Source organism: Narcine bancroftii, chromosome 5 (genome assembly GCF_036971445.1).
Source record: "Narcine bancroftii isolate sNarBan1 chromosome 5, sNarBan1.hap1, whole genome shotgun sequence".
Lineage (NCBI taxonomy): Eukaryota > Metazoa > Chordata > Chondrichthyes > Torpediniformes > Narcinidae > Narcine > Narcine bancroftii.
The window spans coordinates 42,252,602-42,270,827 of NC_091473.1; positions in this window are offsets into that span (position 1 = coordinate 42,252,602).

Here is an 18,226-nt window from a genome sequence, read left to right on the forward strand (position 1 = left end):
CTCTCTCCACATATGCTGCCTGACCTGATGCGTATCTGTAGTATTCTCGGTTTATATTTTGGATTTCCAGTATATGCAATATTTTTCTTCAGTGTTTTTTTTCTCTTTAATTTCTAGCATTTTCTTTTTCATTCACTTTCCTCAATTCACATTCCCAGGCAGGTAAGTTGCAATGACAAGCCTTCCCCATCCTTTCACATTACTCAGTCTCTCCTGGACAATATTCTGTGACAGACATTCATCTTGTTCTTTCCACTCTTTCCATTTCTGGGCAAGTTAAAATGACTTTATTTTCTAATTTTTCAATTCTGTGCCTATCACCTTGTATCTCTCTCCACAGATGTGACTGAACCTGCCAATTGTTTCAAGTCAAACCACAGAAATGCTGGAGTAACTCAGCTGGTCTGTTTAGCATCTATAGGAGACAAAGATATATTGTGACATTTCAGGCTTCTTGCCTCTGGGAGGTGGGCAGCCCTTTTGACTTGAGGGCCAGGAGATGCCATTCTCCCTTTCCAGCTGGCCATTCCCTCGGGGGTTATAGCTGGTGGTCTTGCTCGTGGCTATGACCTTGACCAGCAGGTATTGGTGCAACTCCTCACTCTTGAATGAGGACCTCCGGTCACTGTGGATGTAACTCAGGTATCCGAAGAGCATGAAGAGGTTATGCAGGGACCTTATAACAGTGGCCGTAGTCATATCTGCGCAGGGGATGGCAAACGGGAACTGAGAGAATTCATCAACAATGCTGACAAAATACACATTCTGGTTTGTGGAAGGAAAGGGGCCCCTGAAGTCTATACTTAGACGTTCAAAAGGACGGGTGGCCTTGATCAGATGAACTTTCTCTGGCCGGTAGAAGTGCAGCTTGTACTCTGTGCAGACTGGGCAGCTGTGAGTCAGCTCCCTGATGTCCTCATCCGAGTATAGGAGGTTGCGAGCTCTCACAAAGTGATAGAGCCTGGTGACCCCAGGGTGACAGAAGCTGTTGTGAAGGACTTGGAGCATTCTGCTTGCTTTTTGGCACAGGTGCCATGGATCAGGGCATCAGGAGGCTCGTTGAGCTTTCTGGGCCATTTCAAAATCTAGGTGAACAGTTCAGTTCTCCACCTCAGGATCTTTTCATTCTTAATTTTTTTTCCTGCTGTTTGTTGATAAACATAAATGTGGCAGCATGTTGGTCAGTCAGCAGGGTGAACGGTTTGCAGGCTAGATAATGTCTCCAGTGGCACACAGCTTCCACTGTGGCCTGGGCCTCTTTTCTCAATGGCTGAGTCCTGAAGTTCAGGGCCATGGAGGGTACGTGAAAAAAAATGCCACTGGCCTGCCTGCCTAGTTCAGCGTGGCAGCCAGGGTAAAGTTGGATGTATCGCTCTCTACCTGGAAAGGGATGGATTCATCTACAGCGTGCATCGCCACCCTCACAATGTTGCTTTTGATGCAAGCGAAGGCCGCTTGGGTTCTGCCAAAGGGGAAAAGTAGTTGTTTTTTTACCAGGGGATGACCTTTGTCCGCATAATTAGGGACCTATTGTGCATGATATGAAAAGAACCCCAGGCACCTTTTCAGGGCCTTAAGGTTATGGGGGAGTGGGAACTCCAACAGGGTCAGGTCCAATGATTCCATTCTCCACCATGCATCCTAGTATAGCCAGACACAAAGTGTGGAAAATGCATTTCTTCTGATTATATGTGAGATTTAGGGCTTTAGGTGTCTGGAGGAATTTTTGCAATTTAGCATTGTGGTCCTGCAGGTCATGGCCACAAATAGTCACATTGTTCAGGTAGGGAAACGTGACTTCCAGTTGGTGGTCGTCTACCATTCGGTCCATCTCCCTCTGGAAGACCAAAACTCCGTTCGTGACTCTAAGGGGAACCCTGAGGAAATGGTAGAGGTGGCCGTCCACCTCAAGCACTATGTATAGGCTGTCCTCCAGGTGGATCAGGACCTGGTGATATGCCAACTTGAGGAGAAGATCCGACATTTGGCAATCTCGTTCACCATGTCAGCTATGCAGGGGAGGTGAACCTGTTGATGGTTTGTCTGTAGTCTATGACCATCCTGGACTTCTCTCTGCTCTTTACAACCACTACCTGAGCTTTCCCAAGGGCTGGTGCTGGCCTCTATGATGCCCTCTGCCAGGAGTTGCATTACCTCAGTCTTGATAAAGGCTCTGTCCCTGGGGCTGTATTTCCTCGTTTTAGTTGGCACAGGCTTACAGTCAGGAGTGAGGTTTTTGAACGGGATGGGGAGGAGGGGAGGTGGGACCTGGAAGGCAGACAGACCGCAGGCCATGAGCATTGGGGTGGTGTTTGAGTTGCTGATTGGCTGTGTTTGGGGAGACGGGCGGGTGGTTTAAAAGTTGATTGTTGTGGACTGTTGGGGGGGGGTGGGGTGGTGATGGAGCCCATCATTTTCGATTAGAACACTTTTAATTTGGCACTGAATTCCAGCCCCAGTATGACTGGTGCACAGAGTTGTGGCATCATGAGCAATTTAAAATTCTTGTACTTGGTGCCACCAATGGTTAACTTTACTGTGCAACTCCCTTGGATTTTGGTTGAATGGGACTTGGAGGCCAACGAGATTTTATGCTGGACTGGGGTTACTGTGAGGGAGCAGTGGTGTACAGTACCCAGGTGTATAAAGCTTTTGGTACTTCCTGTGTTGAACAAGCAGTTAATGCGGCTGTTTACCTCAATGACCATGGTAGACATTGCTAAATGATGAGGGGTGCTCTGGTCCAGAACAATGGATGCCTGTGTCAGTTCATTGTCTGACTTGCTGCCACTGTATGGGTGCGTCGGTGACCTCCAAGATGTCTGCCCCCATGGTTCGCACACAGTTGCCGCTGGAAGTGAAGCTGGAAGTGATGCCACCCCTGGTCATCGTACCCAGGTTCCCGCTGTACTGTTCTCCACAAGCGGAAGTGGAACCGAAAATGAGGCAGACCCTGATGGTCAGTGGCTGCTGTTCAGACGCAATGCTGCAAGGGGAAGGTCTGGACCTACATACCCTTGCGTAGTGTCCTCTTCTTCCACAGTTGCAGCAGGTCGCGCTTCTGGCAGGACAGTTCTTCCGTGTGTACTTTGGCTGCAGTAATAGCCTTTCAAATGCTCAGTGATAGCAGCTGCTGTTTGGGACTCTGCGTCCCAAGATGGCGGTGCCTGTGGTCCCAATGTGGTGGCTGCGTTGCTGGTGGAGTAAGCCTCTGCATTCTGTTGGGCTGTCTCCAGAGCCTTGGCAAGATCAACCACATCCTACAGGGTCCAATTGCCCTTCTCCAAGAGCCTTTGTCTGATATGATCAGACCTGAGACTGGCCACACAGGGGTTCCTGATCAGTTCCTCCTGGTAGATGGCTGCCGTAACATCGGTGCAGCGACAAGCTTACCCATCTCTTGTCAGGCCCAAATGTTCATCAACAGACTCACCAGGTACTTGTCGACTGCTGCCCAGGAGGCATCTGGCATAGATTACGTTTTTTGGGGCCAGGTACTGCTTTTGCAGACATCCCATAGCGCCTGAGTAAGTCTCATAGTCTCTTTGGAAAATGTGCTGGCTGACCCGCGCAAGCACCAGATCTCTCTTATTGACCTCTTCCCAAATGTCATGAGGCCTCATAAAGGCTTTGCAGCCACTGGTCGAATTTTACGGTGGTTGAATTTTACGGAGGCTTCTAGATCCTTGTGGTCAATGAGCTTCTCTGCTCGAATGGCCTTGTCCATGGCATGAGCGATTAAATGGTAATGCTATCAATTAGATCTGACAGACCAGAAGTCGAGATTATTAGGCTTTAATCACTATAAACTTACAGGCATATCCTACATGCTGTTGGCCTGATTCCAAGGCAGTACAAGGGGAAGGGATTGGGCGGTACCACCTTTATTAGGAATCCTGGAGGGCGAGGAGTTACAGTATCATGGGTGGGCCAACCAGTTCAATGCATGTATTACAGTGTTCCACCACATTGAGACAACGTTCTTTTATCTGCCATGAACAGAAAATTTTTGCTATTTCTTTTTAGATGGTTTGCAGGATCAAGTCTATATAAAATGTAAATAGTCTACTGATTAAATAACCTGAAGTTGAAAAGCAATAAGAGAGTTATTCATCTGTCATACTAATTGTTGAACGTTTCAGATCCATTCTATTTAAAAGTTATTGGTCCAAGGTAATGAGCCAAGAATAGATTGCAACAAACAAAGGAACATTGGCACATAAGTGCAGACTTGGAAGTATGAGAGCAGACATTGAGGTGAAAATATAAATATTGTTTTGATTGGTCATTTGACTCACTAATTTGGAGAAAGGCTATTTGTTCATGATTTTGTGACGAAAAGTTGTTTTGATTTTGAGTGATAGTGATAACTACCTTGGTCTTGAAGTTTGCTGCTGAGATATTTTTATTCTTCCTACATGGTTTTCATAGGTAGCTGCTGACAGTGAGTTCGGCTGCTTCTTTATTGCTCAGTAACCATGGGAAGCCATTGTTGTTCTTGAGTTTAAAGAGACTACCATATTAAAAAGCTGAAGTGTACGTGTGGTACATCTTAACTCATCAATATCACTTAGATACCACCTTCCTATTTCATGCATTGCTTTGTGAATTCCTTTGTACTGTCCGTCTTCTTCTCCTGTTTTTAAGACAATATACAAGAGATACAATGGGGGAAAAAAGTTAGATTGCCATTCTAGTCATCAATCCCCATAATTAAACTTTTGAACTGCATGATATATCCTGGTTAGCAATAAAGTTGTTTATCTTGACATTGAGGCTCTATCTCAGATCACTTGCTTTGATTGCTAGTTATGTAATTTTTTGTCAGAATATCAGATAATGCATCTATGCATTCATTTGTTGTGATATTAAAGTAAGTTTATAATCCAATTAGAATCCTGTCTCCACTTGAAGATTTTGGAGCAAATGTCCATGTAATTTAACACTGCATGATTAGTCAATAGTGAAACATCCTTAGCTAAATCAAGGTGTGAGTCAATGTTTGTATGAAGTTCCCAATTAGAAATAATTGCTCAGTTCTTTTCCTGTCACAATTTTATTTTGAGGAATGGCTAAAAATCAGGTGACAGATAAGTCACAAATAGGACCAATGGATCAAAAGTTATGAGACGATGCAATGCGACATCAGTTAGCACCACTCACAATTCTGGAGGCCCGCGTTTAATTGTGTCCTTGCTTCTATCCATGTGGAGTTTGTATATTTTCCCTGTAACCACATTGGTTTCTGCTGTTGCTCTCATTTCCATCCACATCACAAAGAACATAAGATAATACTCATCCCTTTAAACTATCCAGCCATTCCATGTGATCATGGGTAATCATCTCAGGCAACATTTTTGTTTCGAGGCATTGCTTCAAATTTTTGATCAATTTGATGGGAAGTGCTCATAGTTGACTCCAAAAAAAATGCTCATCCATTTGATGATTTTTTATGTGTTTTAAGTCTATTAGGACACCTAGTTAAACCTGCAATTGATGGAATTTCACAGCAATATCGGATGACTTAATGACCAGCACTTCAGTCTCTATAATATGAGATCTGTCTATCTTTCATTCTGCTACTAACTGGGCTAATTGTTATGTGCCGATGGTGTACTGAGGTCTGAAGGCTCTGGGGATGTAACCATGGAATATACATTTAGAAGACCCTAAGTGCCTAATTAATTATACAGTCATTATTCACTTGCCAGCATGGGGAATACTGCAATAATGGTGTTAAATGATTGTATTTTAAATTTTTTTTTGGAATATTTTACCATATTTTAATCACCAAATAAAATTGACAAAACAAATCTTTAAAATAGTCTAATCCATTATACATGTCTATATATATATATATATATATATATATATGTATTTTTTTTAAAATATATTTAAAAAAAATATATATATATCTCCCTCACTCCCCACACCCCCTTCCCCAAAATCCCCAAAAAGAAGGAAGAGTGAAAAAGATACAAGATGTAAAAAGAAAGACCAGAGATTGTCCAGAGAGCCCTTTTCCAGAAATCATATTTACCATCCAATAAAGGAGGTTTCCAAGGATTGGGGATAACAGAGAAATGATTAAACATTCATTCCAACATTCTGCAAATATGGGTGCCATATTTTCCAAAATACTGTATGTGGTATCTATTCCTTAAGCTAGATTTAAATTTCTCATATGGTATACAACAATGAATTTTCACATTCCATCTCCATTCCTGTGTTTACCTGATTTCCAAATTATAGCAATATACTTCCTAGATATTTAATTTTTAATAAATATTTGGCATTCATTTTATGATTTTTCATTAATATTTTTAAATTTGAAAACTGGTGTTCAAATCCTTTATTTTCTATCTTGACATTAAGTATTTTATTCAGTTTTGCCTCTTTCTTGTTTTTAAACTGCGAACATTTTTCATTTTGTAGCCACTGGAATCACAGTGGACTTTATAAAATAACCACACAAGGCATTTTTAGAGTGAATCAAACAGGTTTACTCTTTAAAACCTGTGCAACCTTTTAAAGCCTGATCACGCGCCTGACATAAGCTGACGTCATCATGCCAATGATGTCACATGGCTGGTTCAATGCCTCCTGGGAGTTGTAGAGCCACCAAAATGCCACTACAGGGCCTTTCCACACCCCCCCACTCCAGAACCCGGCAAAAAAGTTTGTCTGTCTTTTAGGTGGTTGACCACTGCAACGAACTGTTGGTTGCTGCAGTGGGAAGGACTTGTCTACATAAGCTGGCTTGAGACTGTGGCTTCCCTCCAGTGTCCAAAATACAGGTCGACCTAGTTTATCTGAGTATCCTATAAAGTCCTTCATAAGGTGTCTGCAAAGGTTGACCAAATATTCCCCCACAGATAAATTGGGGTCAATTTTCCTAAGGGCTCCCTTAGCCTGGTCAACAGTTCCTTAGCATCATCGTTTGAGTTGGAATGACAAGGAACAAACTCCCCTGGGACCACCAATGCTGTGCCATACACGAGCTCGGCAGATGAAGCTTGGAGGTCCTCTTGGAGTTGTTCTAATGCCCAGTAATACCCAGGGCAGCTTGTCAGCCCAGTTTGGGCTATCTAACCAAGCCATCGGGGCTGACTTGAGATGTCGATAAAATCTTCCACCATTCCAATAGCCTGAGGATGATAGGCATTTGTATAATGAATTGTCATACCGAGCAAGCGAGACAAGGCTGTCCACAGCATGGAAGAAAATTGTGGTTCTCCCTCCGAAGTAACATGCGCCAGTAAACCAAAATGAGACACCCAAGAACTGAGGAACGTCCGAGCACAAGTATCTGTAGTAGCATCTACCATAGGTAAGGCCTGAGGCTATCATGTGAAACTGTCTATTACTGTAAAAAGATAATGATATCCTCTTGAAACAGGAAGTAGACCAACAATGTCCACATGGACATGAGCAAAACGACGAGTTACTGTTGGGAAGGACTGCAGTTGTGCCTTAGTATGCCACTGAACTTTTCTTTCTGGCAGGCAGTGCAGGACCTCACCATTTATGTAACGTATTTTTTTAAGACTATGCCACACGATTCTGTCCAAAACCATATGAACGGTCGATCTTATCAATGGATGTGAGAGACCATACTCAGAGTCAAATACTCGATGTTTCCATGATGCCGGAACTACTAGGCATGGCTGTCACGTTGATATATCACAGAGCAGTAGTTTGCCATGAACTCTAAACTGGACATCCTTCATTTGCAGGTTTGTGTTTGCAGTCCGATAAGCATTCGCCTCACGGTCATGTTCTTGAGCTGTGGCCAAAGCTGTGTAGTCAATACCTTGATCTACAGACAAAACCTTGAGTGGAGCAGAATAGGACAGTGCATCAGCTATTTCTTTTCCAGAAATAGGTTGTATTTTTGTGGAAAATTCTGGAATGAATGATAATTGCTGTTGTTGTTACACTGATCAGGGCTCTCTGACCTTGGAAAACACAAATGTTAAGGGCTTGTGGTCAGTGTACATAGTAAAATCTCTGCCCTCCAAAAAATAACGGAAGTGTCGAATAGACAAGTAAATGGACAAAAGCTCCTTATCAAAAGCACTATATTTTTTCTCTGCTTCATGAAGATGGTGGCTGAATAATTTCCATTGCCCATTGACATATTGATGAAGTGTACCTCCTATGGCCATACTGGAAGTGTCTGTAGAAAGGATGGTGGTGGCATTTAAAACTGGGTAGCTGACCATAGTGGCATGAGGCAGCAAATCTTTTATCTTCAAAAAGGCATTGTTTCCCTCTTCAGTCCAATGGATAGTTCTGGCATTTCCAGACAGTAAATTGAAAAGAGGCTTCATGATTTGATCTGCTCCCAGAAGAAACCAATGCTAAAAATTTACCATTCCCAATAATTTCTTTAGGCTTTTTAACTATAGCAGGTTTTGAGTATTTGGTAATAGCCTCAACTTTGGATGGCAGTGGGGTCATGCCTTCTGGAGTAATCCTATGCCCCAAGAAATCAATCATTTCTTGTCCAAAAACACATTTATCTGGATTGATGGTCAGTCCAAATTTTTAAAGACGAATAAAAAGTGTATGAAGATGCTCCAAATGTCCTTCCTTGGTAACACTGGCCACTAAAATGTAGTCAAGATAAATGAAGACGTTGGTCATACCACGTCCTAAAGCATCCATCACCCATTGAAATGATTGAGCGGCATTCATAAAAATTCGAACAACCCAAATGGGGTAATTATTGCTGTTTTTGGAATGTCTTCTGGCTCTACCGGAACTTGGTGATGGCCACGCACCGTCTATTTTTGAAAATATCTTCGCTTCATGCAAATTAGCCGAGAAATCCTGAATATGACGTATCAGACAACAATCCGGGATGGTAGCGTCATTAAGCCACCTGCAATCTCCACAAGGTCACCAACCTCCATTGTGTTTTGGATCCATATGTAATGGAGATAACCAGGGACCTACGAATTATGCCTAGTTCCTCCATTTTGGCAAACTCTTCCTTAGCAAAACGCAGCTTCTCTGGAGGCAAGTGAACCGCTTTAGCATGGATATGAGGACCCTGAGTACAAATTTGGTAACACTGTGCTTTGCAGTGGAGGCAGAAAATTGTAATCTCGGGAAAATCTTCCAACAACTTGGAGAATTCCTCCACTGGTTTACTTAATGTTTGGAGGAGTAGAGCAGGGGTATAAGTGTCTGCCAGAGGAATAGTCTGAAAAGTAGTTCCATCTATTAACTGATACCCCTTTAAGTCAACGAGGTATGAATGAGCCAGAAGAAAATCTGCACCAAGCAAAGGTTGGGATACTGCTGCTATAATAAATGGCCAAGTGTAGAGATGATTCTTGAACTTGACATTCATCTTCCTGGTGCCAAAGGTCAGAATGTTGGAACTGTTAACTGCTGGTAGTTATAGGTCTGGGTTAGGATGGCATGTGCCAAAACCAATGGATGGAAATGCATTAACTTCTGAACCGGTGTACACCCGAAATTTTCGATGGGATTACTGGTCCTGTAGATACAATAGTCTTGAAGGTTTTTCGCTAACCACCTCAGCCTTTACTGGTGGTTGGCCTGGGTGTTCCCGCAAATGAACAGGGTGGAAGGCACTTGCAAGCATTTACTCTCCAATGCCTGTGATAATAACATCAAAGTGAGATGTCCACAGGCTGCTTGCCCGATTTGGGGCATTGTCTGTTTGAAGGGAGTGATGTGCTAAGGGCATTAGAGTGTGACACAGAGTTAATATCGGATGGGTTGGTTGTGCAACTGTGGTTTCCTTGCTGTGATTTTTAGCCAGCCATAGAATTTCTGCCTCTGCTGCTACAGCTCTTAGGTCTTCAAATGAATACATGGATAACAAGAGCCTAATATCATCTGGCATTTGCTCTAAAAAGAGCTACTTGAATAACATATTGGGCCTTTCGCCATATGCCAGGAATAGCACTTCATCCATTAGTTCTGAAGAGGTGCGATCTCCCAACCCATCGAGATATAATAGTTTGGCTGCCCTTTCCCTACAGGACAGACCATATACATGTAATAAAAGTGCTTTTAAAGCATCATACTTACTGATGCGTGGTGGATCCCATAGGAAGTCGCCAGCCCTCTTAGTGATGGCCTGGTTCAGGGCACTGATGAGATGGTAATAAACAGCGGTGTCCAACTCGACTTTCCAAGATGAAATTGCGCTTCAGCCTGTTGCAACCATAGTTTAGACTCTGCTGTCCAGAAAGGTGGTAGCTTCACAGCAACAGCTGCAGAGTCCATGTTCGTCCCAAAATACGTTTTTGGACTTGTCGGGGTCACCAATTGTGACCAATAGAATCACAGTGGGCATGATGAAATAAACTTGCAAGGCATTTTTAGAGTGAATCAAACGGATTTAATCTTCAAAACCCACGCAACCTTTTAAAGCCTGTATCACGTGCCCGACATGCACTAATGTCATCACACACTGTCATCACATAGCTGGTTCGATGCCTTCTGCAAGTTGTAGTGTTGCCATAGCATTGCTACAATCTCATATTATTGTTGAACCTCTGGCCTTGTTGGTTAAGATGAAATGCTAAATTCATGAAAACAAACAAAAGCAGTTTTGCAAAATATTTTATATCACTACTGTTGAGACTTCTTTGGGCAGAAGGTCGCCAGTTCTTGAGAAATATGCAGGAATTCTGGCCAATTTTAGGTGCTTTTATTGGGACATTGGGCCAAAGGGCCTGTTTGACTATAACTCTATGACCCTATAACCTGACGATACCAACTTTTTTGACCATGGTTGCACAATCTGCCCCCCTCTCCTAAAGTCAATGATCATCTGTTTGGTCTTCTTGATGTTTAGATAGACCTTGTTATCTTGTGACTAGATGTTCAGTCTCTTTCTTGAATTCTCTCACTAACAACAAAAAATATTTAATCAAAAGTTTCTGATATGGGTCAATAAAATTGTAATTCAAATTTTAGAAATCACGATTTTAGAAATTTATAGAATCATGGTTTTGAATTGCTTTGTAATTTTTTTTAACCTACCAAATATGCCACCTTGTGGCTTAGAATTGCAATGATAATAAAGGTTATATTGACTTGATTTTTATCAAAGTTCAGATTTATTGTCAGAGTTCATACATGACATCACATACAGTCCTGAGATTCTTTTCCCTGCAGGCCTAGCAGAATTTCTACTTGTCAGTCATGCAAAAAACTGTACTCAAGGGAGAAATGTGTATGAAAGGGCAAAATTTCAATGAAAGAAGAAATATAAACAAACTGTGCAATACAGAAAATAAATATTCAATAATAAATAATGTGAAAAATAAGAGTACTTAAATGAGGCTCTGAATGATTTTGTTGTTTAGGAGTCTGATGGTGGTGAGGTACCAACTAATCCTGTACTTGGTGAAACAAGTCTTGTGTCATCTATTCCTCTTTCCTGATGGTAGCAACAAGAACAGAGCACGTGCTGGGTAGTGTGAACCTTTGATGATGCTAATCTCCGATGGCTGTATTCTATAATGGTGTTCTCAATGGTGGGGAGAGCTTTCCTGTGATGTCCTGGGCTATGTTCACTACTTTTTGCAGGACTTTCCACTCAGGAGTATTGGTGCTCTTATTCTAGGCCATGATGCAGCTGGTCAGCACATTTTTGTGCCACCAGAATCTTTAACCTTGTAGCATTCTCATCCCTTGGTCTAATTCCAAATGTCTGTTGGAGGTTGATTGAGTGCCATTCATATGGTGCCAAGATAGCATTCATAAACCACTAGGGTCATTAGTTATTTTCCAACTAAATTCGACATTACCTTTAGAAGATCTCCCCAGTACGAACTTGAGCAAGTCAGCCTCACCAGGCTAACTGTTGATGCCAAGTGGAGTGACAATGACTGAACTCTTTTGAGAGCCTGTTCAGTCATTTCCAAATGTTACTGGTTATTCCAGCTGCCTTTATTTCAGCAAGAGCTGTCCAGTTAAGAACAGCAGAATGTATCTGCATAACTGTGTCTCTTCAACCTGCATGCATTAACATGTTTTAATTTTGATCTTGGGAATTGCTTTAATACATTGCATTGATGAGAATTGCTTTCTTTCTCGTGTGCCCTGAAGTGAAATTGTAGATTTATGGCAAAACATTCTATTGTTGACTCCTGCCTACAAATAGGAGGATTATCATAACTCATTTGGCTTGGTACATTTCTAAAACGTAATATCCATTGGAGTATGGCTTCCAGACAAACTACACTGCCCATTCCATTCAAAAGTTCCACTTTTGTTGAATTTGTTTCCAACTGCTAGAGTGATCATTTGCATTGATGACTTAAATTCTCTTTGTATCTCTGATGAAACTAAAATTGTCCACAATCAACTCAATCAGGTCATCCTGATTAGAAATATGACCAAACAAAATATCATATATTTAGTATGAGCAGATTTTAAAATAACATAATTCAATCTTTTTTTTCTTTCAATATTTCTATCTTCTAAAATTAAAATTGTACCCTGTTGGATTTTAATTCCAATGCTGGAATAAATTTTATTTTTCCACACATGGAAAAAGTCACATTACATGCTGAAAAGTAAATGAACACAGAGATACATAACATAATTGACATATTCAAACTTGTATTCAACATACGTTTTTCCCCCAACTAAATATAAAAATCTGCTATTTCACTATTTAATAATGATCTGATATTCTTGGCTAAATCTGAATGATTAACAAGTCAAGCCAGCTGTTGAATATGAGATTAATGGAATATGGATTAGTATCGAATTATAAAGTTAATGTGGATAAAAGTGAGATGATGCCTATGGTTGATAAGGATTATTCCCAATGTAAGTGATTGACAAAATTCAAGTGGCAAAAATAAGCAATTAAATATTTAGGAATAAAAATTGACAGAAATATAAATAATTTATTATAGTTAATTTATTAATCACAGTTAAAAAAGATAGAAGATCTGAGAAGATGGAAAGACTTACCTATAACATTAATAGGATGGGTGAATTGTATTAAGATTAATATTTTTTCCAAGAATACAATATTTATTTCAATCATTACCTATTCATGTGCCAGAAATGTTTTTTCGGAGTTTGAATAAAATTATACAAGAATGTATTTGGAAAGATAAAATGTCAAGAATTGGTCTTGAAAAATTAACATAGAAATTTGATCAGAGAGGACTAAGATTACCAAATTTGAAAAATTATTATAAAGCAGCTCAATTAAGATTTTTGTCCTCCTGTTATTAAATGGGTGAGAAAACAGCTTGGATTCAGATTGAAAGGAATAAAATTGGAGAAACTATCCCAGAACAAATTTTGTATAAATGGAATATGAATTGTTTAAAGGAAAACTGGAAGTACCAATTTTAAAACATATATTGAAAATATGGAATGGAATTCATATGGAGAGAGGGATTAAAAATTATCAATTACCTAAAATGTAGTTAAAACAAAATCAACTTATTCCTTTCACTTTGAATAATTTTTTATTTGTTAATTGGTACAGTAAAGGTATACAGAGGATAAAAGATTGTTTTTATGGATCTTTTAGAATTTTGAGCAATTAAAATAATAATACACAAAATAATACAATGTTTGCATATTATCAATTAAATCATATTTAAAAAGGAAATTAGGAACAGATTTGAGACTCATGAACAAAGTCAATTTGAATGTATAATAACAGATCCATTTATTATTAAGAAATTTATTACTAATATGTATATAAAATTACAAGAAACTATAAGAAAAAAAGATTTATATAAATCAAAATTACAATGGGTAATTTAAATATACAAATGCAAGAGGAAATATAGTCAGAATTGTGTCAAGAGAGTGTTACAAATATAGTAAATGCTAGTATATTGTTTCAATATAATTTTCTTCATCAATTATATTATACTCTTCATCAACTGAATGGACTTAATTCTAATTATATAAATAATTGTTTTTTGATGTGAAAAGGAAATAGGGACCTTTTTACATTCAGTGTGGTCCTGTGTGAAAGTAGAACAATTTTGGAAAGATTTGAGTGTAGGACAAATTATGAAGATAAAGATACAAAAAGACCCAAGAATATTTTTACTTGGGAATACATGTGAAGAAGATATAAAATTGGATAAATATCAAGAAAATCTTTTAAATATAACCATAGTGACAGCAAAGAAATGTATAGCAGTAACGTGGAAAACGGAGAATTTGGTAAAAATAGACAGATGGCAGAATGAAATGCAAAATTGTATACCTTTAGAAAAACATACATATAGTTTAAGGAATCAAATTGGAAACTCTTATAAAATTTGGGAATCATATATGGACTTATGAATAAAAGTCCATCCACATCCTTCACTTTGCGCACCCTTCTCAGTTAATAATTATAAAAAGTAGTCAATGAATATTATATATGTTAATAATATATATGTAGAAGTAGGTGTTCTTTCTTTTTCTTTTTTCTTTCTTTTGGGGGGGAGGGGGGTTGGAGAAAAAAATTAAAAATTATTGTATCATTTTATATGGTTTATTAAGTTACTATATTATTGAATTTATACTTTGTATTGATACAAATTATAAATAAAATTTCAAAAAAAAACAAGTTAAGCCAGCTATTTTGGTTCATCAAGGGATGGTCCAGCTCAATCTAATGCCATATCTCGAGTTTGTGCGGAAAACTACCTTATTACTTGGCCAACTAATTTAATCTCCAAATTTTAAGACATTCTACCTATTTCCAAACCTTTTATTTTGATCCAAGCAACAAATCACAAGAATAGCTATTATTTTAAGTGGCTGTAATATCTTACAAATAAGCCAATGTTGTACAATTCAGAATAAATTGTACATCATTGTACTTTTCCTCTAAGAAAATGAATGCATACGAAGTACCAGATTTTCTAAGAGGGTAAGCACTTATAAAAATGAATGTCAGCCAGGAAAGAAAAAAGAACTTGTTTCATGTGGCAAATGTATTGTCCTTTATTTCCTTAAATAGAAATAGATCTTATATGACCTATGAATCTGTCATAAGAGTGCCACAGCTTTAGTAAATTGAATCCAGATTGACAGTACAATCACAGTGCTTTGTTATTCTGTCAGTCTCAAAATCAGTGCTTCCTACATTAGTGAATTGTGGTACTTGCATTATTTAAGTGATATTTCACTGGTTTAAAGAATTAATCTGACCTCATTGTCAAATTTTAAGTACTTTGCATCTAAACGGTAGAAAGGAATGTTACAGTATGTATGATTATATAGCTATATGAACTGCAGGATTGGAGGCTATGACAGATGTGTATTTTTGCACGACAAACAGACTGCGTCAGTGATGAATTATGTAATAACCATGCTCACGAATCTAGAGAATAGATTGAAAGTGAATATAAGGGGTAAGGGGTTTGAATTTTTCTCCTTTACTATTTTCTTTTTTCCTTTCTTTATTTTGGTATTATAAGCGTATTTTTTTCTAAAAAAAGGTATATACTATTTATAATATGAATTATGAATATGATTTACAATTTATGTATGTTAGTTATATACGGAATGTCTTATTTAATTTGTGTAACTGTAACATCATCTTATTGAATTGTAACCTTTTTGTTTATAAGTTCTTTATTGAAATCAAGAAAAATATTTTATAAAGTAAAAAAGAAAGTGAATATATGATTGCAGTCCCAATTAACAATATAAATCTTCCATCAATATACTTTGCATTCATTTTTACATGTTCAAATTTAAATGTGAACATTTCACTTCCTTTTAAAAACTGTGCTAGCTTTTGGAGCAGAGATTTATCTGAGAAATTTGTGTCTGGAATTCTTGTACATATTTATCTGATAATATTTTTATATTTGGTGGTGAAAGAATTCTTGAAAATATGTGCTTGATTAATTAAGTTATTGAAAGGAAGGCAAGTCCTGGCAGTTAGCACAGAAATTGCTGGGCCGCAGGTCAGATGATCTCGCCCAGGGAGATCACCTCCATATAATTGTCATTGATTCTTTGGTTAACATAAGTTTATTAATCTTGGATTCTAATGATTAGTAATTGGTGTTTTCAGCAGGAAATTCCAAACATGTACAATTCTTTGTTGCTTGTCTTACTTCATGGTTTCACTTTCATAAAAGTCTGGCTCTCTTGTCTTCTGTGTCCTGAGATTCAGACAGCAGAAGTAGTTTCTCACTGTCTACCCAATCAGTTACACATATAATTTTGGAACCAATTGACGTCTTAACCTGATAATTTCCACAAAATTGTTCCTTATATTTATTTGACTCCTGGAGTCAAATAATCAGCAAATTTGCCTGCACTTATTTCCAGGGCCAATTCGTCCTTTTTAAGAATGTTGCCTGTGGGCTAACCATGGGTTTGAGTGGCATTTGCTAATTTCAATACTCCTGTTCTCCAAAATGAAAAGCTATATTATATAATATATAAAGTTGGTGACTTTGGAAACTAGCAAATGAGCAGACATGATTATACTCACTGGAGCTATGAAGGGAGTAAGAAATGTTGGTAATAAGAATACAATTTAGTAGACTATCCTTGTACTGTGTGCTGAAGATGAAATGTTTGTTTTTAATTTATTTTTTAGAGAAACAGGACAGTAACAGCTCCTCTGGCCCACGAGCCCATGCCACCCAAATACACCAATTAACCTACAAACCCTATACATTTTTGGAGGGTGGTTTGGAAACTGGAGCACCCAGAGGCACTTTTTTTCCAGCATGTTTCTCTCTCAGGTGACATGAATAATCGTATACTTAGTGAAGTTTGTCATCAGTAAGATTTTCATTACTTTTTATCTGAAAAATGTAAGTTGCTATTCCTTATAGATTAATTAGATTTTACTAATGGTGATTGTTCAGAAACAAAGCAATTTAAAGGGGCCAGTCTCAAGTACCTTGACAAAAAGCTCATGCCCAAATTGTTGGTTATATATCTTTGCCTCTTATGGATGCTGTGGGATCTATTGGGTTTCTCCAACACTTTTGTATATTTACTACAGACATGGTGTGTACAGAGTTTCATGTCAGGAGTCAAGTCAGAAGTAAGCTACTTTGTAGTCAGATGACTCCATATTACACTATAGGCAATAGACACCCCTCATATTGTGGACTGAGCTTTCCTTGGATCTTCAAGCTCTGTTCTTCAGGGAAAACTTACAATTGGAATTTGTCTGCATCCCCTACTTGATGATTTAGACGTACAACAAAAGCAAGTAGTCATGGGCTCCCATTGGGATTGTGTTGCAGGAAGCAATGAAAGGCTCACCACGTTAGTTGTTCAGGGTTCACAGGGAGGCTCTTTCTTCCTCAGATTTCTCAGAAGAGCAATGTTTACACAGACTGTACAATAAACCCCTATTATCCAGAATTCAAGCAACCAGCAAAAAAATGAGGAAAATAAAGAAAAATATTTAAAAATAATAAGAATAAATTAAAAATTAACTAAAACTTTAAAATTGAAAAAATAAATGTTCTCTGAACTAACGCATAAATCTTTGGTGAAGATAGGAGCAAATATTCAGCCATCAGAATGCTTTGTAACTGTTTGAATAAAGTTGTGTTTGAGTAAAATGGTGTCACCCAGGATGAAGAGCTGGAGATGCTGCTCACCATTAGGGTGACTCCCTTAAAGTGTAAGAAAGAGCGTTACTTAGTAAGAGTGTTTATCTTTATTAGTATATCATTAAGTATATTAGTAAGGCTTTATCTGTAAACTTAGGGGAGGGTGGTTTAATTATCTATAATGTTATTATTGGTCTTTTGGGCAGATACCTAGAGGGGGAGGAACCTGCAGATGCAGCAATGGTTAAATGTTTTCAAAGAATGTGACTGAAAATAAAGTAAAATGCTTTAAAGTTTATATATTCATGCAAGTGAAGTTTGTTCAGTGTAAGTACAGTGTTGTATTTTTGTCTTTTAAACTGATTATTCTTAGTGCAGGGGTATGAGTCAGGAATTATAAGAGTGAGTCTCAAGCAACCAGAAAATTCACTTATCTAGCATCTACCAATCCTGGTAGGTGCTGGATAATATGGGTTTTACTGTATTTCCATAAGATGGTTATCATTGAGGTCTGTTGTCTCAGAAACCTCCAGTAGAATCTGATACACAAGTTTGCCATGCTATCATGGTCAAGATCACTGTTAAACTTAACCTTCTGTCCTTTGGATCAACAGTGCTTCTCACAATATGTTACTCACAAATAGTACATCTTTCTGAATTAG